The sequence below is a fragment of the Castor canadensis genome, chromosome X, assembly GCF_047511655.1.
Source record: "Castor canadensis chromosome X, mCasCan1.hap1v2, whole genome shotgun sequence".
Lineage (NCBI taxonomy): Eukaryota > Metazoa > Chordata > Mammalia > Rodentia > Castoridae > Castor > Castor canadensis.
Window position 1 is genome coordinate 92,451,871 of NC_133405.1, and position 22,727 is coordinate 92,474,597.

General features: G+C 38.2%; 2 pseudogenes; one reads left to right on the plus strand and one right to left on the minus strand.

Annotated features, from left to right (window-relative positions):
- Positions 1 to 5,548, minus strand: part of LOC141419477 (small ribosomal subunit protein eS25-like) — a 45,278-nt pseudogene extending 39,730 nt beyond the window's left edge.
- Positions 5,549 to 21,851: 16,303 nt separating this feature from the next.
- Positions 21,852 to 22,640, plus strand: LOC141419478 (uncharacterized protein C9orf85 homolog pseudogene; annotated as a pseudogene).
- Positions 22,641 to 22,727: the final 87 nt, after the last annotated feature.

Genomic DNA, 22,727 nt, shown 5'->3' on the forward strand with positions numbered 1-22,727 from the left:
ATTCTTTTAACGATCTTTCAAAGAGCAGAATTTAGCTTGGTGGCATAGCTCAGTGGTAGAGCACATGTAAGTATGAGGCCCTAGTTTTGATCCCTGGCACTGTAAATGAAGAGGTCTTCTTAGGGTCCAGCTGGAATAAAAGGGGAAAGCCCTCTAGCATAGCTTTTTCCTCTCTGCTTCCTGGCTGCCAGGAGCTGGAGCTGTGCTCCACCATGCCCTTCCACCATGATGGACTGTTTCACCACTGGCCCAGAAACAGTCAAACCAGTAGCCATGGACTGAAACTTCTGAAACTGCAAGCCCAAATAAATCCTTCCTCCCTTAATTTGTTTGGTTCAGGTATTTTGTCACAACAGTGATCAAAAGTGACTAACACAGAAAATTGGTACCAGATACATTGTTTGAAAACATTTTCTCCCAGTCTATACCTTATCTTTTCATCTTCTTAACAAAATGTTTCACAGAACAAAAGTTTTCAATTTTGATGAACTCTAATTTGTTATTTTTCTTCTGTGGATCATGCTCTTGGTGTCAAGTCTAAGAATACTCCATCGTGTCCTAGGTTCTGAAGATTTTCTCCTATGTTTTCTTCCCCCTCCTCGTCTTCCTCCTCCTCCTCTTCTTCTTCTCTTCATCTTTTTTTATTTTGTTGCAGTACTGGGGTTTGAACTCCAGGCCTACACCTTGGGCCACTCCACCAGTTCCTTTTTTGTGATGGGTTTTGTCGAGATAGGGTCTCGGGAACTATTTGCCTGGGCTGGCTTCCAACTGTGATCCTCCTGATCTCTGCCTCCTGAGTAGCTAGGATTACAGGTGTGATCCACCGGTGCCTGGCCTATGTTTTCTTCTAAGATGATTCTTTTATATCTTATGTTTAAAACTATGATCCAGTTTTAGTTAGTTTTTGTATAATATAAGATTTAGTGTTTAGATTGGGGTCTGTGTATTTGGTTATGTATATTCAATTGCTCTGGCACCATTTGTTGAAAAAAAAATCTTTCCTTCATTAAATTTTTTTTTTGGTGGTACTGGGGTTTGAACTCAGGGTTTCATGCTTGCTAGGCAGGCACTGTTTGAGCCACACCTCCAAACATTTTAGCTCTGGTTATTTTGGAGGTGGGGGTCTCATGACCATGATCCTCCTATTTTATACTTCCTGCTGTCACTGGAATGACAGGCATGTGCCACCACACTTAATTTTTTCTGTTTTTTTTTAATGAACTATCTATTTACTTATTGGCAGTACTGGGGTTTGAACTCAGGCCCTCCCACTTGCTAGGCAGGCACTTTACCACTTGAGTCACTCCACCAGCCAAACTTTTTCTATTGAGAAGGAGTCTTACAAATTCTTCTTTTTTTTTTTGGCAAAGGCTGGCCTCAAACTATGATTCTCCCAGTCTCAGCCTCCCTTGTAGCTTGAGATGACAGGTGCATGACACCACATCCAGTTATTGTTTGATCTGTGATCTCATGAAACTTTTTTCCTGGGCTGGCCTGGAACTTCGATCCTTCAGATTCCCCAAGTAACTAAGATTACAGGTACTCATGCAAGCACCTGGCTTGTCTTTGTATCTTTGTCAAAACTCAAATGGAAGAATTGTGTGATTGTGTAGGGTTTGTTTCTGGGTCCTCTTCAATTATTGTGCCTGGCTGTAGTTTCAGGATCTCTGGGTTCATCCCTCCTGTAGTTTTTTTTTTTCTTTTTTGTTGGCATCATGGGGTTTGAACTCAGGGCCTCACACTTGCTAGGCAGGCACTTTACCACTTGAGCCACTCTGCTAGCCGTTTTTTGTGATGGGTATTTTTGAGATAGGGTCTTGAACTATTTGTCCAGGCTGGCTTTGAACCATGATGCCCCTGATCTCTGCCTCCTGAGTAGCTAGGATTACAGGGGTGGGCTACCGGTGTCCAGCCCTCCTTCAGTTTTAATGCAACATTGTCTCAAGTGGTAGAGAGCCTGCTTAGCAAGTTTAAGGCCCTGAATTCAAACCCCAGTACTGCCAAATAAAATAAATAAATAAAAGATTGATTGTCCAAGCTATAAATTGCCTCTTCTTTTTTGTCTCTTTGTTCAATTGCATGAAGAGCCCCAAATGATCAGAGAGCGAGAGAGTGAAAGAGACAGAGTCAGCTTCCCCCTGGGAACTAATACCTCTAAACAAGCAGAGCTCAGAGTCTCAGGAACAGTAAACAAGCACTTTGCAAATGCTGTTAAGTAGAATTGTGAGAAGTGTCACTTCCGCGTTCTATCCCTTGGTTCTAAAACCAATTCTGGTTGGATTGTGGGGAGAGACACTGCATGCTCTAGCAAGTTAAGGTTGCAGAGCATCCAACTGGTGAAACCAAGTTATGGGCCTGCGAATCCAGCTTCTGGGAGATGGGGAGAGGAAAATGTTAACCTTTTAGCTTTTGTTAGGGGTGCCTGTGATGCTTGGCTTCCATTCCAGATGGAGGTTGGTGCATCGAAAGCTATTGCAAGGCATCACCAACTTCCTAAAAGTATCCTCTTGTGGTCCCCTATCTTAGAAGCTATCAGTAAGGGACTAGTGACTTTTGTGAGCCAAAGAATTGAATGAAGCTTGCAAACAAAGGTGTGCTAATCTCAACTTTATTACTCATTCACAAAAGCCTCTTTATTCTTTCTCACACTAACCTTAGATGTCTTTAAAATCCAAATTTTAAGTAAAAAGTATAACGATAAAAGGGCAAACTCGCTGTCTGAGAATAGCAATATGTTTTTAGCTTAAGTTTTCTTGCCCCATGATCTGGTGTCAACTACCTTTCAAGCAGCCAAGTTCTTTTTAGTGGAGGCCAGCAGAGTTGAGTTAAAACTTAGAAACGTACATATTAAACGTAACTATGGGTTGTAGGTGGGGTACGGTAAGGGCTCTTAGGGTGTGTCAATGACAGCAGGTGTTTGTTAAGTGATGTTTTTATGTTGGCGTTTCCACTTTGCCCATCTGGAAGATAATTAAGGGCTCTGTGTTTGTTCAGCATACTACAGCCATTCCATGTCATGTACATTGCATGAATATATTTTTCACTGTTGTTTTATTTTTTTATATAGAGACAGTTTTAACTTGTATGTAGTAAAATCTACGTTTTTCTCATTGCTTTTGAAAAATCATTTTAGTGTGAAATATATCAAACGGATTTTTTTGTTGCAGTACTGGGATTGAACTCAGGGCCTCACATTTGCTATGCAGGTGTTCTACCACTTGAGCCACTCTGCCAGCCCTGAAAAATAATATACAGATAAAAGGTATGTAAAACAAACAAACAGATTAAAAATAATAATGGGTCATTCTTGACCTCTCTAAGGCAACCTGCTTTCAGTCTATTGAAAGTATATTCCTTTCCTAATTAACATTGATATCACCTTCACTACAATAATAACAACAATGATATTCATGTACCAACAACCCACCTTTGTATGCTTATTGTAATGACCATATGACTTTTCTCCTTTAAACTGATAATGTACTTAATTATACTGTAAACTAATATTAAGATAATCTTGCAGATTTACATTTCTGAGACAAACCCTACTTATTTATGTCTTAGTTCATTTTCTGCTAGGATAGTAAAATACTACAGACTGAGCAATTTATAAAGAATTCAAAGTTTAGTTGTCGTTGCCTTCCCTGAATGGGGGAGGGGGCACTGTGTCCTCACATGATGGAAGATGGTTGGGCAAGCTAGCTGAATACTGCTGAAACCTCTTTTATAACAGTCTTGATCCTAGTCGTGAGGATGGAGCCCTCATGCCTAATCATCTCTCAAAGATCCCACCTTCTTTTTTTTGGTGGCACTGGGGTTTGAGCTCAAGGCCTCATACTTGCTAGGCAGGCGCTCTACCACTTGAGCCACTCTACCAGTGTGTTGGGTATTTTCATAATAGGGTCTTGCAAGCTATTTGCCTGGCTGACTTGGAACTGCGATCCTCCTGATCTCTGCCTCCTGAGTAGCTAGGATTACAGGTGTGAGCCACTGGCGCCTGATGAGTTTTTTTCTTTTTTTGTTTTTTAAATAATCTCTGTCATTCATTTTCCTTCTACCTGTCTAGAAGTTATACATTTAGTGTGGATCCTTTTAGTGGTTATCCTAGGTATTTTAAAATCTGAATTTATTTTAACAAAAATTCAAAGTTAATAATATCATTATCCTTTCCCTAAATAGTACAAAATCTTAGAGCCCTTAGAACCCCAATCATACTCCAATGTAAATGCCATATTTTGTATGCCATTTTGGCTTTCATTTGCTTTGTTTTCTCCCATAAATTAGGCATCATTTTGTTTTATATAATCAATATTTATTTAGCTTTAGCCTTGTCCGTATAGTTACCATTATCTTTACCCATCATTCCTTTTTTTACTTCAGTCCCTCCAATTAGGATCATCTTTCTTCTATCTAAAGAATATCCTTTAGAATTTTCTTCAGTAAGGATCTCTTGGTGATAAACTCAGTTTTGGTTTGTCTGAAACTGTCATTATCTCATTCTTGGTTTTGGATGGTAGTTTTGCTGAGTTTGGAATTTAAAGTAGCCAGTTATTTCTACTCAGCCAACTGAAAATATTATTTTATTTTCCATTGACTTCCAATGCTGCTATCGAAAATCAGCAGTCAACTTAATTGCCATTCCTTTATAGGTGACTTATCTCTTCTTCCAGGATTCTTTCATGACCTGTTTATTTGAGTTTCTTTTTTTTTTCTGGTGGTACAGGGTTTTGAACTCAGGGTTTCGTGCTTGCTAGGCAGGCACTCTACCACTTGAGCCACTCTACCAGCCCTATTTTCGAGATAGAGTCTCTCAAACTATTTGCCCAGTTTGGTTTTGAACCTGCAGTCCTCCTATCTCAGCCACTTGAGTAGCTGTGATTACAGACATGTTCCACCATGTCTGACTTTCTTGTTTTTTCAAAGCAGACACTTATTGGTATAATTGTCCCTATGACTACTGCTTTTGCTTTATCCCATTGGTTTTGGTAGGTTGTGTTTCCACTTTTGTCTCTAGAAATGAAAACATTTTGTTTTTGGTCTGGAGGTGTGGCTCAAGTGGTAGAGAGCTTGCATAGCAAGCACAAGACCCTGAGTTCAAATCCAAGTACTGCTCCCCCATTTTTCCTTTTATTTTCTTTTTAAATAAAGTTTTATTTTTCTAAATGTACAGTTGGTTTGACCTTTCCATGCAGCTAGAACATCTCCACCCTTAATACTTCTACTGTAAATTACTTGAGCTCTATGCTTTAAAACTAATTTGGTAAGTCCTTTACTAAGGATCTCTTGCAGGGCTGCCCTGGCCAGGGAACTGCAAATCTTCAGTCTCTCATAACCCTAGTTGGGGTTATGAGCTTATAGCTGGGAACTTCCTTACACAGTTTGTCCTAAGTGACTTTGTCAAACAGGACTAGGTTGCTGAGTTTTTCCTGAGCTTTCCCTTTGGACTAATTTTCTTTTTGGCCTTGCCCCCAAATTTGTTTACTGGGTCCTTGTCTTTCTTGACTGACTTTCTGGCATCTTTCTTCTTCTTATCATCCTTGGGCATCATCATGAAGCTTGGAGAGCAGTCACCACCACTGCAGACTTGCTAAGATGTTAGGGACACACACACACACACACACACACACACACACACACACACACAGAGCTAATTTTAATTTCTTAACTGGCTTATTATTCATTTAGGAACATGTTGCTTAATTTCTATGTATTTGTATATTTTCTGAACTTCCTCCTGTTTATGACTTCCAGTTTCAGACCATTGTGGCTGGAAATAATACATTTTTTGGTGGTAATGGGGTTTGAACTCAGGGCTTTGTGCATGCTAGGCAAGTGCTCTACCACTTGAACCACTCCCCTAACATCCCCTGGAAACAATACTTGATACCATTTTGATTTTCTTACATTTATAAATCTTTTTTGTGGACTGACATATGGTCTACCCTGGAGAATGTTCCACCCGCAGTGTAGAAAATGTGCCTTTTGCTGCTGTTAGATGGAAAGTTCTGTATATATATGTTAGGTACATTTTGTTTAAAGTGAAGTTCAATTCCAGTATTTCCTTGTTAATTTTCTATCCAGTTCATCTGTCCATTGTTGAAAATGGGTACGAAAGTCCCCTATTATTATTCTATCGCTGTTTCTCCCTTCATATCTTTTCATGGATATTTTCTTTATATATTTAGGTGCTCTGATGTTGGGTACTTATACATTTACAATTGTTATCTATGCTTGATAAATTGAGACCTTCTTTGTCTCTTGTGATAGTTTTTGACTTGAAGTCTATTTTATCTGATGTGAATATAGCCACTCTATTCTTCTTTGTTTACCATTTGTATGGAACATTTTCCATTCTTTTACTTTTAGCCTACGCATATCCTTGATGCTAATGTGGATCTCTTGTAGGCACTGTATGCTTGGATCCTTAAAAAACTCTATTCTCTTTTGATAGCCACTCTGTATCTTTTGATTAGATATTTTAATCCATTTATGTTCAAGGAAATTATTATTATCATTATTTTTTCTTTTATTATTCATATGTGCATACAAGGATTGGTTCATTTCTCCCCACTGCCCCCACCCCCTCCCTTACCACCCACTCCGCCCCCTCCCTCTCCCCCCCCTCAATACCCAGCAGAAACTATTTTGCCCTTATTTCTAATTTTGTTGTAGAGAGAGTATAAGCAATAATAGGAAGGAACAAGGGTTTTTGCTGGTTGAGATAAGGATAGCTACACAGGGCATTGACTCACATTGATTTCCTGTGTGTGGGTGTTACCTTCTAGGTTAATTCTTTTTGGTCTAACCTTTTCTCTAGTACCTGTTCCCCTTTTCCTATTGGCCTCAGTTGCTTTAAGGTATCTGCTTTAGTTTCTCTGCGTTAAGGGCAACAAATGCTAGCTAGTTTTTTAGGTGTCTTACCTATCCTCATCCCTCCCTTGTGTGCTCTCGCTTTTATCATGTGCTCATAGTCCAGTCCCCTTGTTGTGTTTGCCCTTGATCTAATGTCCACATATGAGGGAGAACATACGATTTTTGGTTTTTTGAGCCAGGCTAACCTCACTCAGAATGATGTTCTCCAATTCCATCCATTTACCAGCGAATGATAACATTTTGTTCTTCTTCATGGCTGCATAAAATTCCATTGTGTATAGATACCACATTTTCTTAATCCATTCGTCAGTGGTGGGACATCTTGGCTGTTTCCATAACTTGGCTATTGTGAATAGTGCCGCAATAAACATGGATGTGCAGGTGCCTCTGGAGTAACAGTCTTTTGGGTATATCCCCAAGAGTGGTATTGCTGGATCAAATGGTAGATCGATGTCCAGCTTTTTAAGTAGCCTCCAAATTTTTTCCAGAGTGGTTGTACTAGTCTACATTCCCACCAACAGTGTAAGAGGGTTCCTTTTTCCCCACATCCTCGCCAACACCTGTTGTTGGTGGTGTTGCTGATGATGGCTATTCTAACAGGGGTGAGGTGGAATCTTAGCGTGGTTTTAATTTGCATTTCCTTTATTGCTAGAGATGGTGAGCATTTTTTCATGTGTTTTCTGGCCATTTGTATTTCTTCTTTTGAGAAAGTTCTGTTTAGTTCACATGCCCATTTCTTTATTGGTTCATTAGTTTTGGGAGAATTTAGTTTTTTAAGTTCCCTGTATATTCTGGTTATCAGTCCTTTGTCTGATGTATAGTTGGCAAATATTTTCTCCCACTCTGTGGGTGTTCTCTTCAGTTTAGAGACCATTTCTTTTGATGAACAGAAGCTTTTTAGTTTTATGAGGTCCCATTTATCTATGCTATCTCTTAGTTGCTGTGCTGCTGGGGTTTCATTGAGAAAGTTCTTACCTATACCTACTAACTCCAGAGTATTTCCTACTCTTTCTTGTATCAACTTAAGAGTTTGGGGTCTGATATTAAGATCCTTGATCCATTTTGAGTTAATCTTGGTATAGGGTGATATACATGGATCTAGTTTCAGTTTTTTGCAGACTGCTAACCAGTTTTCCCAGCAGTTTTTGTTGAAGAGGCTGCTATTTCTCCATCGTATATTTTTAGCTCCTTTGTCAAAGATAAGTTGCTTATAGTTGTGTGGCTTCATATCTGGATCCTCTATTCTGTTCCACTGTTCTTCATGTCTGTTTTTGTGCCAGTACCATGCTGTTTTTATTGTTATTGCTTTGTAATATAGTTTGAAGTCAGGTATTGTGATACCTCCTGCATTGTTCTTTTGACTGAGTATTGCCTTGGCTATTCGTGGCCTCTTGTGTTTCCATATAAATTTAACAGTAGATTTTTCAATCTCTTTAATGAATGTCATTAGAATTTTGATGGGAATTGCATTAAACATGTAGATTACTTTGGGGAGTATCGACATTTTTACTATGTTGATTCTACCAATCCATGAGCATGGGAGATCTCTCCACTTTCTATAGTCTTCCTCAATCTCTTTCTTCAGAAGTGTATAGTTTTCCTTGTAGAGGTCTTTCACATCTTTTGTTAGGTTTACACCTAGGTATTTGATTTTTTTTTGAGGCTATTGTAAATGGAATTGTTTTCATATATTCTTTTTCAGTTTGTTCATTATTAGTGTATAGAAATGCTAATGATTTTTCTATGTTGATTTTATATCCTGCTACCTTGCTATAGCTATTGATGATGTCTAGAAGCTTCTGAGTAGAGTTTTTTGGGTCTTTAAAGTATAGGATCATGTCGTCTGCAAGTAGGGATATTTTGACAGTTTCTTTACCTATTTGTATTCCTTTTATTCCTTCTTCTTGCCTAATTGCTCTGGCTAGGAATTCCAGTACTATGTTGAATAGGAGTGGAGATAGTGGACATCCTTGTCTGGTTCCTGATTTTAGAGGGAATGGTTTTAATTTTTCTCCGTTAAGTATAATGCTGGCTGTAGGTTTGTCATATATAGCTTTTATAATGTTGAGGAACTTTTCAAGGAAATTATTAATAGTAAGGACTTATTACTGCCATTTTCTTAATGTTTACTGGTTGTTATATAGATCTTTTGATCTTTTCTTGCTCTCTTGTTCTTCTCTGTGATTTGGTGACTTTCTTTGGTCCCTTTGGTGTTGGGTCTGACATGGCCTGCAAGCGTCTCCAGGAGCACCGGATTCCGGGGCACAGGTGTTCAGAGCAGCTATGGCACGATGGTCTTAGGCTCAGGGTCTCACGTACCTATTGTGGTACTTTGGTATGCATGGAGAGGGGAGAAGGGAAAGTTTACTCTCTGAAGCAGAATTGGATGAAAATAGCCCATAATGCTGGTGTCTGTGGCAGTGAGGCACTCCCAGCAGCAGCTCAGGTTTGTAGTTATGACTCTGACCTTGGGGGTAGGGCATAGTATGGCCTGGGGGCAGGGAGCAGCACAGCAATATCTCCACTCCCTGGGGAGAGGGTTGTCTCAGAAGCTCAGACTCTAAGGGACCAGTCTCATTCTAAAGAAACTATTTGGTTTGTGGAGCAGAGTGTCTCAGCTGAGTCTATGCTCTGTTTCCCTGGGACATAGGGTTCCATGACAGCTCAGTCTTGGGATGCTGGCTGCTCAGCTTAGTAAGCTCAGGCTAAGGAGGCCATGGCTACTGTGGGTGACCCAGGCACCATGGCCCTGAGATGTAGGGCTCCACTTCAGTTTAGGCACAGGGGAGCATGGCAGCTTTGGGTGGCCAAGGCATGGGTTCTAGAAAGTAGGGTGCTGCTGCGATTCAGGTACTGCTCAAAGCTGTCTTAATTAACCTTACCTAAACTGATTGTCTACAGCCCTTCAACAGAATGGGGCTAGAAGATACCCTTAATCCCAGGGATTCTCACAGCTAGTAGGCTTCTCTTAAGTATGCCTACACTTCTGTTTGCATGAGATGGATTGTATGATTACCAACAATCAGTTCTGTTATTCCCAAATGTGCTGATACCACTGCACTTGTAATTGTAATAATGTAATTTAGTAAAATAGTACATAAACTGATAAAATACAAATGTGAAAAGAATGAGAATTGTAGTTTCTATGAAAACTAAGTTGAATGCTTTGGAAAGACTTAATAAAAGCAAATCTGTTCTTTTTTTTTTTAATGGGTCATAGTGCCAGGTGTGATGGTATTTGTAATCCCAGGACTCAAGAGACAGGCAGAGGACTGGGAGTTCGAGGTCAGGCTGGGCTACATAGTGAGACCCTGTCTCAAAAAAAATGAGGTCATAGTAAATGTGGGTTAGACAAATGCAAAATTTATAAAGAAATCTCAAAACTCAACAACAACAAAAAGGCAATCCAATTACAAATTAGGCAAAAGATATGAAGAGAACTTTCATTGAAGAGGATATATGGAAGGCACATAAATGTATGAAAAGACATTCAACACTATTAGACATTAGATTACTTTAAATTCTGAAAGGGTTCTGCTCTTAGTTTACATTAGAATTCTTGCTAAGTTCCTGCTCCACTTTAAAGAAATAAAAACTATAACTCACAGTTAATCCATCATGGATACAGTTTATGTAGGAAAAATGAGGCTAAAGTCCAATCAGGTCTCATACACAAAGAGAAGGCCATGATCTTAAATAATGACTGAGGATGAGTGATGCACATATATACACATACATATAAATATGTTTTAACTTAAGATAGTAAGTTATTAATGTATTATATCTTCTATTCCCTGCTTTATTGACTTTTTCCATTAACTGTATCAGATAAAACAATTTCTGCCCTACCAAATGCCCCTTTGGAATGTTTTTTTTAATGTGCAAGGATTTCGATAATTTTGTGCATATATATTTTATCTTCCTATAAAATTTCACATTTTATACAGTTGTTGCCCAGAGTCTTAGAATTTTGTCCTCATAGAACACATAGGAATATTAATGGTGTATTAGTCATCTCATCATATTGTTTTGAGCTTTGGGAGGACTAATATGATTTGCAAATAGAAAAGAATACTTGAGAAGCGTGTCCATGGGAACAGGGTGGTGATTACGCATGTCATCTTCTTTTCCTTTTGTTCCCTTTACACTTTCGGTTGCTGCTCAGCACAAACATCCTGAAATTGGCTCTAAAATGTGACCTTCTCTGTCAGCATCATTTGGGAAGAGTCTCTAATTTTACTTTGTGTGGAATATTTTATAATTTTAAAACGCACAAAAGTACAAAGGATAATATAACAAACACCTATACAAATACCCAGGCTTCTCAATTATTGACATTTTATCATTTTACTGTCAAATTTAGGCTTTTTAAAGTGATAAAAACAAGTACATTAGTTCTTCCACACACAGGTTTGGTTTCTATGGTTTCAGTTACTGTGGCCTGAAAATATTAAAGGGAGATTCCAGAAAAAAACAATTTGTAAATTTAAATTACACACTGTGCTGTGTAGCATAATAAAATGTAGCACCATCCTTCTCTCTCTGGCCTGTGACATGAATCATCCGTCAAGCACGTTCACACTGCGCAGTTTACTAGACCCTTACTCATTTAGTAGCTATTTTGGTTATCAGATTGCACTGTTACAGTTTCACAGTTCTTGTGTTCAAGTAACCTTTATTTTATTGAAAAATGACCCCAAAGTGCAAGAGTAGCTGTGCAATGGAGGCACCAGGGCATAAAACATGGAAGGACAGATTAACTCTGGTACTATGGGACAATGCTGTGGGCATAGACAGAGTTTGGTATCATCCATGGTTTCATACATTCAGTGGCATCTTGAAACACATACCCTGCAGATAAGGGGGTACTATGGAGTGGCTGGTGGAGTGGCTCAAGTGGTAACAGCACCTGCCTAGCAAGTATGAGGCCCTGAGTTCAAGCCCCAGCGCTGCCAAAAAGGGGGGGCACTATGGTAAGCAACTAAGTTGAGGTATTTTGTTTCCCCACCAACAATCTTATTCCCTTATTTCTACCCCAAGGCAAACACTACTGTGAATTTAGTGCTTGTGTTTTAATTCTATTTACACATGTTTATGTCTGTAGAAGCAATAAAGTATTTTATTGTATGCTGTTCAATTTTACAGAAATGTTTTCAGACTATACACACATCTAACATATATTAATGTGTAATATGTATGCTAATAGATATTATTGTGTAACTTGCTTTTTCCACTTAAATGTTGATAATAGAGTCAATTCTTTTCTTTAACTGCTGTATAATATTTGACTGCAGATCTATGCCACATTTTATTTATTTATTGAAGGACATTTACACATTATCCAATTTCACACTATTACAATCTTGAAATGAGCATCTTAGTATACTTTTCTTGTGTACATGTTGGAAAGTTTTTCTAGAAAAAAGAATTGGGAGCAAAATTACTGGGTAATATGGTAAATACACCTTGGATGTTGGTAAATAGTGCTAAATTGCTCTCTAAAGTGGTTCTCCATTTATACTTCCACCAGCAATACATGAGGGGTTTTTTTGTTCCACTTATCCTGTATCAGATGTGATGGATGTGAAAAGATATTTCATTATTGAAATTTATATTTTCTTTCTTCCCCCTTTCTTTTTCCTTTGAACTCACTCATGATCATCCTGCCTCAGTCTGCCTAGTGCTGGGATTAGACTTGTGCTACCATGCCTGGCTGAAACTTATGTTTTCTTGATATTTAGTGAGATTGAGGTATCATTTCATTTGGTTTTTCATTTTTTCTTTTTTTCTTCCTTCCTTCCTTCATTTTCTTTCTTTCCATGTAAAAATATGTGGCTCCAACACCATTGCAGTTTCTTTCCTTTCTCCAGTAGTTTTTTTTTTTTTTTAGCAGTACTGGGGCTTGAACTCAGGGCCTACACCTTGAGCCACTCCACCAGCCCTTTTCTTGTGATGGGTTTTTTCGAGATAGGGTCTCATGAACTGTTTGCTTGGGCTGGTTTCGAACCTCAATCCTCCTGATCTCTGCCTCCTGAGTAGCTAAGATTATAGGTGGGAGCCACCAGTGCCTGGCTCCCCAGTGTTTGAAATGCAACTTCTATAATATTCTAAGTTCTATGGGCCTGTTTCTGGGTTTTCTGTTCTCTTCTATTAATCCATTTGTCTGTTCCTGTACCAGAGTCACACTGTTTTAATTTTTACAGGTTTAAAATAATCTTGATATCTGGTAGAACAAGTCACCTTTCCCCCCAACTCTTGTCCAAAATTTATTAACTATTCTCAAACAAATCTCTTTCATATGAGTTTTAGAATCAGATCAACAAATTTCATGAAAAATCCTATTGGGATTTGAAATTTCATTTAATTTAGAGGTGAATTGTAGAGAGTTATAGCTTTATGACACTGAGCCTCACCATCCATCATTCAATAACTTGTCCTCTGAAAATGTTTCATATTTCCCTCAAAAATTTTTTTATACATTTTTGCTCTTTTTTGTAGTAAAAATATTAGTAAAGTTTGCTAGGAAAGCAATTTAGTATAACAGGATAAAAGTGGGAAAAAGAGAGAAACATTTCCTGCCCCCATGCAGGAAACGGTAAAGACGCCACATTTTTGTTACATATATTCTTAAGTGTGTAGGCAGAATTCTGAGATGTTTTAGAAGATTTCTACTCCCTGGTCTACACCCCCTGGATAATCTCTCTCCCTTGAGTGTGAGTATGCACATTACTTGACTGCATTATATTATAGGGCCAACTGATGGACCGCATCACGTTATGTAAGACTCTGCCATAGCTGACTGGGAGAAAATTCTCCTGTTGGTTTTGAAGAAGTAAGCTTCTATGTTGTGAGAGGGTTACATAGCTAGGACATAAGTGAGGATGCCCTTTAATTGTTTAGAGTAAGCCCCTGGCTGACAGCCAGCAAGAAAACAGGGGCCTCAATAGTATAACAGCTAGGGACTGAATTTGACCGACTACAAAAGCCTGGAAGAAGGCCTGAGACTACAGGCCTGAGATGAGACCCCAGGCCCTGCTCACACATTGATTGTAGTCTGTGAGACCCTAAGCCAAGGACCTGGTAAGGTGTGGCAACACTCCTGACCCATGGGAACCGTCATAGATGTGTATTGCTTAAAGCCCCTGAGTTAATGGTAATTTATTATGCATCACAGAAAACTGATACACTGGGTATCTCCTTTAAGCTTCTCATTACTGGAAATGAGTTTATTTTGCCACTGTGAATGAGTCCTTTTTAAATTTCATTTTTAATTGCTTAATTATAGGACCACTATTTTTATAATTTAATTTAAATATTGTGTTTACTCAGAAAATAATGCAGAGTTACTGGCATGGTACTTCACCACTTAGTTCTTTTTATTATGGTAAAAATATACACAAAATTTGCCATTTTAATCATTTTTAAACTTTCGTTTTGAGACAGGGTCTCCTTATGTAACATAGGCTGGTCTAAAACTTTTGATCCTCCTGTCTCTTATCTCCAAGTGCTGGGATTTCAGGTGTGTACCACCATGCTCAGCTACCTTTTTTTTTTGCAGTACTGGGACTTGAACTCAGGGCCTACACCTTGAGTCACTCCACCATCCCTCTTTTGTGTTGGGTATTTACTGAGATAAGGTCTTGTAAACCCAGGCTGACTTCAAACTGCGAACCTCCTGATCTCTGCCTCCTGGGTAGCTAGGATTACAGGCATGGGCCACTGGCACCCATCCCATTTTAAACATTTTTAAGTATACAGTTCAGGAGCGAATATCACCTCTATCTCTAGACTTTTTCAGCATTCCAAATAATTCTCCTGTATCCTGTCTACAGCCCCAACCACCTCTATTCTACTTTCTGACTTTATGAATTTACCTATTCTAAGAGTCTAAACTAAGTGGAATCAGATGATATTTGTCCCTTTGTCTTATTTAACTCAGCATAGTGTTTTTAAGGTTCATCCATGTTGTGGTATGCTTTAGAATTTCATTCCTTTTTAAGGCTGAATAATATTCTATTGTATGCATATGCTGCATTTTGCTTAACTTTTCAGCTGTTGACAAGACATTTGGTTTGCTTCCATCTTTTGGCTATCGTGAACAATGCTGTTAAGGTACATCCTTCTGAGACCCTGATTTCAATTCTGCTTTTTGTTATTGTTGTTTTGAGTACTGTGATTAAAGGTGTGCCACCACACCCAGTGTTCTATTCTGCTTTTGAGTATGCACCTCGAAGTGGAATTGGTGGATCACATGGTAATTCTATACTTAGCTTTATGAAGGACTGCCAAATTCTTTCACAGTGGCTTCACATTTCACATTTCCACTCTCAATGTACAAGGGTTTCAATTTCTTACCCTTGTTAACACTTGTTATTTTTCATTAAAAAAAATAAAAACTACCCTACTGAGTGTGGAGTGGTATCTTCTTGTCTCATTGTGGTTTTGACTTACATTTCCTTAATAACTAGTAATGTTGAACAACTTTTCATAAACTTATTGGCCATTTGTATATCTTCTTTGGAGAAATGTCCATTCAAGTCCTTTGCCCATTTTAATTGACTTTTGCTGTTGTTGGTAAGTTTTAGGAATTCTTTTATATTCTGAATGTTAGTCTCTCATCAGATATCTATCTATCTATCATCTATCTATCTATTATCTATCAGAGCACTTTTTTTTTTCATTTTTCTTTTATTATTCATATGTGCATACAAGGCTTGGTTCATTTCTCCCCCCTGCCCCCACCCCCTCCCTTACCACCCACTCCGCCCCCTCCTTCTCCCCCCCCAATACCCAGCAGAAACTATTTTGCCCTTATTTCTAATTTTGTTGTAGAGAGAGTATAAGCAATAATAGGAAGGAACAAGGGTTTTTGCTGGTTGAGATTAAGATAGCTATACAGGGAGTTGACTCACATTAATTTCCTGTGTTACCTTCTAGGTTAATTCTTTTTAATCTAACCTTTTCTCTAGTTCCTGGTCTCCTTTTCCTATTGGCCTCAGTTGCTTTAAGGTATCTGCTTTAGTTTCTCTGCATTAAGGGCAACAAATGCTAGCTAGTTTTTTAGGTGTCTTACCTATCCTCACCCCTTCCTTGTGCAGAGCACTATTTTTATATGCTGATCTTTATCCAGTAGCCCTGGAGAACTCTCAGTAGATCTAATAATTTGCAGATTTTATTGGGTTTTCAACATGAAAAGTCATATTGAATAATAGTAATGACAATTCTGTCTTTTATTTTCTGATTTTATGCCTTTTGTTTCTTTTTTTTTTTGCATTTTTTTGCATGGATCAAGTTCTTGAGTACAGTATTGAGGCAGAAGAGAGAAGTATCCTTATTTTCTTCTTGACTTTAATGGAATGGCTCCATTAATTCTCCACTAAGTATGACATTTACTGTAGGTTTTGCATATCTCTTTGTCTGTTGGGGATGTCATTATTTTTGTTTCATTTTGGTTTTGCTCATTTGTTTTCTCTCTTAACTGAAACATGTAAGTCTATCTACCTTTGAAATGCCTGCTGGTTTACTGGAGTTAAATATTCCATCTTATTTTGTGCATTCTCATCAGAAACCATTCCATTTCTCTTTCTCATCTTTTATTCCTTTCAGATTGAATTTTCATGATTCTGTTGTTTGTCTCTACTAGTTTGGAAGTTGTACCCTATTTCCATTCTTTTTTATTTTTGTCATTTTATAAACTTCTTATGGCAGCACTGGGTTTTGACTCAGGGCCTCCTGCTTGATAGGCAGGCGCTTTACCATTTGAGCCATTCCACCAGCCCTCCTATTTCCATTCTTTTTCTGGTTACCCTGCATCTGACCAAAGTCTGAAGTTCATGAAGATTTTATTCTTGTCCCAGATATCTCCCATTATTCCCTCCCAACTTACGTATAATTGTCTGGTACTTTAATTTTTAATCCTGCTAGATATTATTTTCATTCCTTAGGATGGTCAATGTTTATACATTTGTCCACAGTTACCACTTTTTAAATTTTATTTTTGGCAGTACTGGGTTTTGAACTCAGGGTCTCACACTTATTAGGCAGTCACTGTACCACTTGAGCCAGCTCTTCCTGTCCTTTTTTGCATTTTCAGGATTAGGGTCTCGTAAATTGTTTGCCTAGGCTAGCCTCAAACTGTGATCCTCCTGATCTCTGCCTCCCAAGTAGCTAGGACTACAGGCATAAGCCACCAATGCCTGGCTTTTTAAAATTTTTATTTCTTCTTGCACTTCAGACCTTTCAGTTTGGATTACTTCCTTTCTTCTGGAAATACCTCCTCTAGCACCTTCTTTAGTGAAGGTATGATGTTGGTGAATTCTCTCAGTTCGTTGTTTGGGTGAATATGTCTTCTTTGCCCTTGCTCTTGAATGACAGAGGAGCTGGCTATATAATTACAGGTTGACAGGCCAATGGCCTCCTCTACACCCCTGGGGTTTAAAGAAGGAATTTAGTTTTTATTTGCTCTTACCTTGGTGGTACAGATCACTGGAGTTCCCAGTCAATGTGAGAAGAGTCTCTTCTGGGCTTCCTCACCCACAAACAGAAACCCAGATGTGACTGTGGCCAAAACCCCTCAGGACAAAAGCCTCTCTGACGTTCTTTTTTTTTTTTTTTTTTTCTTATATTATTGAGGTTTGAACTCGGCTTCATGCCTGTGCTACCACCTGAGCCATGACCTCTCTGATGTTCTGATATCCTTACCTCTCTAGATTCAGGGTTTGCTTTAACCCCCACCCAGTCCTCCATCTGCCAAAACAAATAGCCTGGTAGTTTCCAAACTATATTTTTAGCCCTCCAGTATTTTCAGATTTTTACATGCACACATATACACACATGCACACATAGAACACACACATATACACATATGTAGAGATATAAAGGTAGGTATATGATAGATTGCTCATGTGTTCATGTGTACGTGTGTGTGTTGTATAATTTATACCTTTTTATTAGCTTAGCCTGGTATTATCACAAGCAGAAAATCCTTGCCATTATTTCTGTCAATATTGCCTCTCTTTCCATCTGCATTTTCTGCTTCCATAACTCCTAATATTTGTTAGACCCTCTCATCCTAGAATTCCACAGACGTGATAGTATGCCCTTCTCAGTGTTTCTCGGTTACAGGTCCCATGCTTTCCACATGCCTAATTATTTGACCACTTGTTTAAAGTGGTGTCTGCCAGGTTTCTCTACTGCAAAGGTTTTTTTTTTCGTAATAAATAACTCTCCTATAAAAATACTTTGAGACTATTTAAATATCTTGTTTTTCATCATATGCCCACTAATTTTAGCATCCATTGAGGATGCTTGCCTGCAACAATTATTCCTGTGCTGTTTGTCAAATTATGGTTCTATTTCCACCATTATGTGTGCAGTATTGAAATGGAATTCTACTGTAAGGAAGAGCTTTCTCTTTTCCCTTTATTCAAGTACATATATCACAATGGATTCAAGGGCATTTGTTTTACTTTTTTATTTTTGCTCAAATTGTCCCAGATTTGGGCATTGGAAGTCTTTCAAGTTGGTGTCAGAATCCTTTTAACATGTCACCATCATTTTTTTGAGCACCATCATACTTTTTCATAGCTTAAGGTATTTCAAGGGCCGCCCTCATTTTGAATCCATACTTATTTTATGTTATTTCTTCTTTATTTTGTTTTTGCAATGTCAAGGATTGAACTAGGGCCTCCTGCATAAATGCTTTACTGCTTAAGCCACAACCAAGCCCTTTCTGTTTGAATTTTGTTTTTGAGACAGGGTCTTACTATGTTGCTCTGGCTGGCCTTGAACTCATGATCCTTCTGCCTTAGCCTCCCCAGTGTTGGGATTATAGGTGTTCACCACCACATCCAGTTTATGTTTTGAGATACAGTCTTACTATATAGCCCAGGCTGGCCTTGAATTCTTTTTTTTTTCAGTACTGGGGTTTGAACTTAGGGTTTATACCTTGAGCCACTCCACCAGCCCATTTTTGTGATGTATTTTTTCGAGATAGGGTCTCACAAAGTATTTGCCTGGGCTGGCTTTGAACCACAATCCTCTTAATCTTTGCCATCTGAGTAGCTAGGATTACAGGCATGAACCATCTGTGCCCAGCTTGGCCTTGAACTCTTAATCTTACTGGTTCAGCCTCTTGAGTGCTGAGATTATGGGTGTTTGCCACCATACCTGGCTTTTGAATCCATCCTTTTTTTGTTGTACTAGGTTTTGAACTCAGGGTCTTGTGCTTGCTAGGCAGATGTTCTACCACTCAAGCCACACTCTTTTTTGCTTTAGGACATTGCCTTTATTCCCAGGTAGGCCTGGACCTCAATCCTGTTTATGCTTCTTGTGTAGCTGGTATGACAGGCATGTACCATGCCCAAGTTTTTATTGATTGATATCAGGTCTTGTGAACTTTTTGCCTGGGCTGGGCTTACACCACTATTCTCATGATCTCTACCTCCCAAGTTCCTAGGATTACAGGTATGAGCCACTGTGCCCAGCTTTGTACCAATCCTTTTTTATTTCTCTAGAGTTTTTGCTTTACAATAGGTTTGCAAGTTTTTTCACTTCATGTTCCATTTTCCTTCTAATTTGTAATTTATGCATTCACATATTTTCTTTTTTTCAATACATTTTTATTAGGATATATTCATTATACAGGGGAGGAATTCATAGTGGCAATTTCAATTAGATTTATTTTGTATATTATTTACATCACCCCCATTGTCTCTCCCCTTCAACCCCCTCCCCACCCCACTTAAAGCAATTGCAAGAGATTTCGTAGTTCTGTTTCATATAGGTATATGAAGTCCATCTGCCATATACCATCACCTTAATCTCCTTCATTCACCCTCCCCCCCCCACCACTACTTCCCCCCTACTGTACCTATTCTACAGTCTGTCTTTCGTTCAAAGTGGTGTCTCAATGTATGTCCCCTGTGGGTGTACTTTACTGTGGTTTGTTCAACCCCTTCTATTACTCTCCCTTACCCTTTACCTCCCACCCCCTGTTTTCAATACACATCCTTATATCCTTTTCATGTATTTTCTTTTAATGGGTAACCTAGATAATTTTAAGCATCTTTGTTATTATCTTTTACACATCATAAAATTCAGCCATTTTGTGTGTAGAATTCAGTGTTCTAAATTAGCTTTAGAACATTTAATTTCCTCCAGTAGATTCCTTCAGGCCCCCAAAGCCTCATCCCCACAGAGCTGTCACTATTTGATCTCTCTGGTAGCTTCTGGAAAAGCCGTATTTTCAGGACTTGTCTTTTTCTGACTTTGCTCTCAGTGAAAACAACCCTATCCATAGGACCTTTCTCAAAAAGAATCAGGTGGCAATTGTTTAATATTGCAGAAGCCTGAGAATGTGTTACCAGTTGTAGCAAAAAAGAAGCCGGCCAAAACCCTTAAGAGAACTTTCTGGTGAACAAGATGTTCACAGCTCCAACATACACCTGGGAATCTAGAAAGCCCAGTACATGCTCAGTGTTGTGTGCATGCCCGTGAAAAACTGATAAGGTCATTACCTCTCGTGGGCCTTGAGTCTCTACCTAAGAAGGAAGTGATGGACAAAGCAGAGTTTTTAATTGCTGGAGTTTTGAAAGCAACACCCAGATTCCCTTGGCAAATAATAGAATACTCATTTGTTCAATATATTTAAGGAAATCTTTTTCTAATAATTAGTTGAACAGCAAAAAGTCTCTTTAGTGACTACACATAACAACAACAACAAAAAACAGACTACAGAGTTAGTCTAGAAAAATCCACTACTACACAAAAGCAACAACAGCAGCCGCTACTACAAAAGCAGACATGAGGAGAGGGTGTCTTGTTTTCAAAATTGCCACATCATGAAATTTGAAGTGCTCAATTAAAACAAACATTCCTAGATACACAAGGGAACAGGAAACTATGGTCTACTCGCAGGGAAAAAAGTGATCAACCTGAAGAAGCCCAGATATTGGAGTTATAATACAAAGACTTTAAATCAGATATTACAAATATGTTAAAAAAACTGTAGGAAAATTTTCACAGAGGATTTTTAAAAAGTATGAGCACAATGTCTCAATTACAAAATATCAGTAAAGATATAGATACTATTTTTGAAAACGTGAATAGCTAAAATGAAAAATGAGATAGAGAAGTTCAATAGTAGATAGACTCATGTTGGTGAAAGGACAATCAGCAAAACTTGGAGACAGGTCAATTTGAGATTATCCACTCTGAGGAATAGAAAGAAAAAGGAATAGAGAAAAATGAACAGAGTCTCATGGGCCTGTGAGAAACTATCAGGTGTATCTACCAACACTGGCATAATAGGATTGGCTATCCTAGTATCAGACAAAGTTGAAAACATACATTATTAGAGATCAAGACATACATTTCGTAATGATGAAAGGGCCAATCACAAAAATATAATAAATATAGACATATAGGTACATGACAACAGAGTCCTAAAATACATGAGGCAAAAAATGACAGAATTGAGGGGAAATAGTCCAAACAATGTATACAGGTGTGAGTAAATGTAAAAATGATAAAAAAATGACAGAATTGAAGGGAGAAAGAGGCAATTGAACAATAATAGTTGGAGTCTTCAACACTTGCTTTCAACAATGGACAGAATTATTAGTTAGAAGATCCAGAGGAAACTGAACATTGAACAAATCCTAACAGACATCCATAGAATACTCCCAGAACAACCATAAAATGCAATCTGAAAAGAATTTTCACGTACACATGGAGCATCCTCTAGGATAGGACATATGTTAACCAAGCCTCAATAAATTTAAAAGGATTTAAATTATACAGTGTCTCTTCTCTGACCACAAGGCATGCAGTTAGAAAACAACAGAAGGGAGTTTGGGATACTCACAATATGTAGAAATTAAATAATGCACTCCTCAATAACATAGAAGTAAGCAGGGAAGTTTTAAAATACTTTGAGATTAGTGAAAATGCAAATACAATTTACCAAAGCATATGGGATGCAGCTGAAGCAGTGGTAAGAGGGAAATTTATAGCTATAAATACCTATATTAAAAAAAGAAGACATTCTTCCTTGAAACTTGGCTGCACTGGTGGCTTGAGGTGATTGTGGTTTCAGTGATGAGTTCCCAGAAAGATGTCTCGTTCCAGGCAGGCCTCAGAAGCACCAGAATATGTTTAGCTTCAAAAATGAAAGTTTGATAAGATTGTTCAGACCAAGAAAATTAATGCAAAACTTCATGATGGAGTATGTCAGCACTGTAAAGAAGTTCTTGAATGGCATGTAAAATACAGCAAATACTAATCATTATCAAAACATAAAAAATAGCTGGGCACCAGTGGAGATCAGGAAGATTGTGGTTCGAGGCCAGAGAGGCAAACAGTTTGCGAGACCCCACCTCCAAAATTACCAGAGCAAAAATGGACTGGAGGTGTGGCTCAAGCAGGAGAGCGCCTGCTTTACAATGAGGAAGCCCTGAGTTCAAACTCCAGCTCCACCAAACAAAACAAAACAAAACACCATAAAAAAAAATCTGTTAAGTGTTTACAAATGACAGTGAAGAATTCTTACCACATAATGTGCAGACCATGTGCCTGTGAACTTCAAGTTTGTACAAAGTGTGGGAAAAAAGTAAGATTATTATTCTCTTTAATATAGAGACAGAAAATGTTGGAAATAATCAAAGTTCCAACAGTAAAAGAAGCTGCAAAAGAAATGAAAAAGTGGCAATGGTTTAGATTTTGATAATGACTTAGATGACACAGATGATAACAATGAAGTGGATTAATATAATTGTTCAAAGTTTATTCAAACTATTCAAAGTTTGAGAATGTGAAATTCTGACCAACTTTTGTCTTGAAGGGTTTCCACCAAA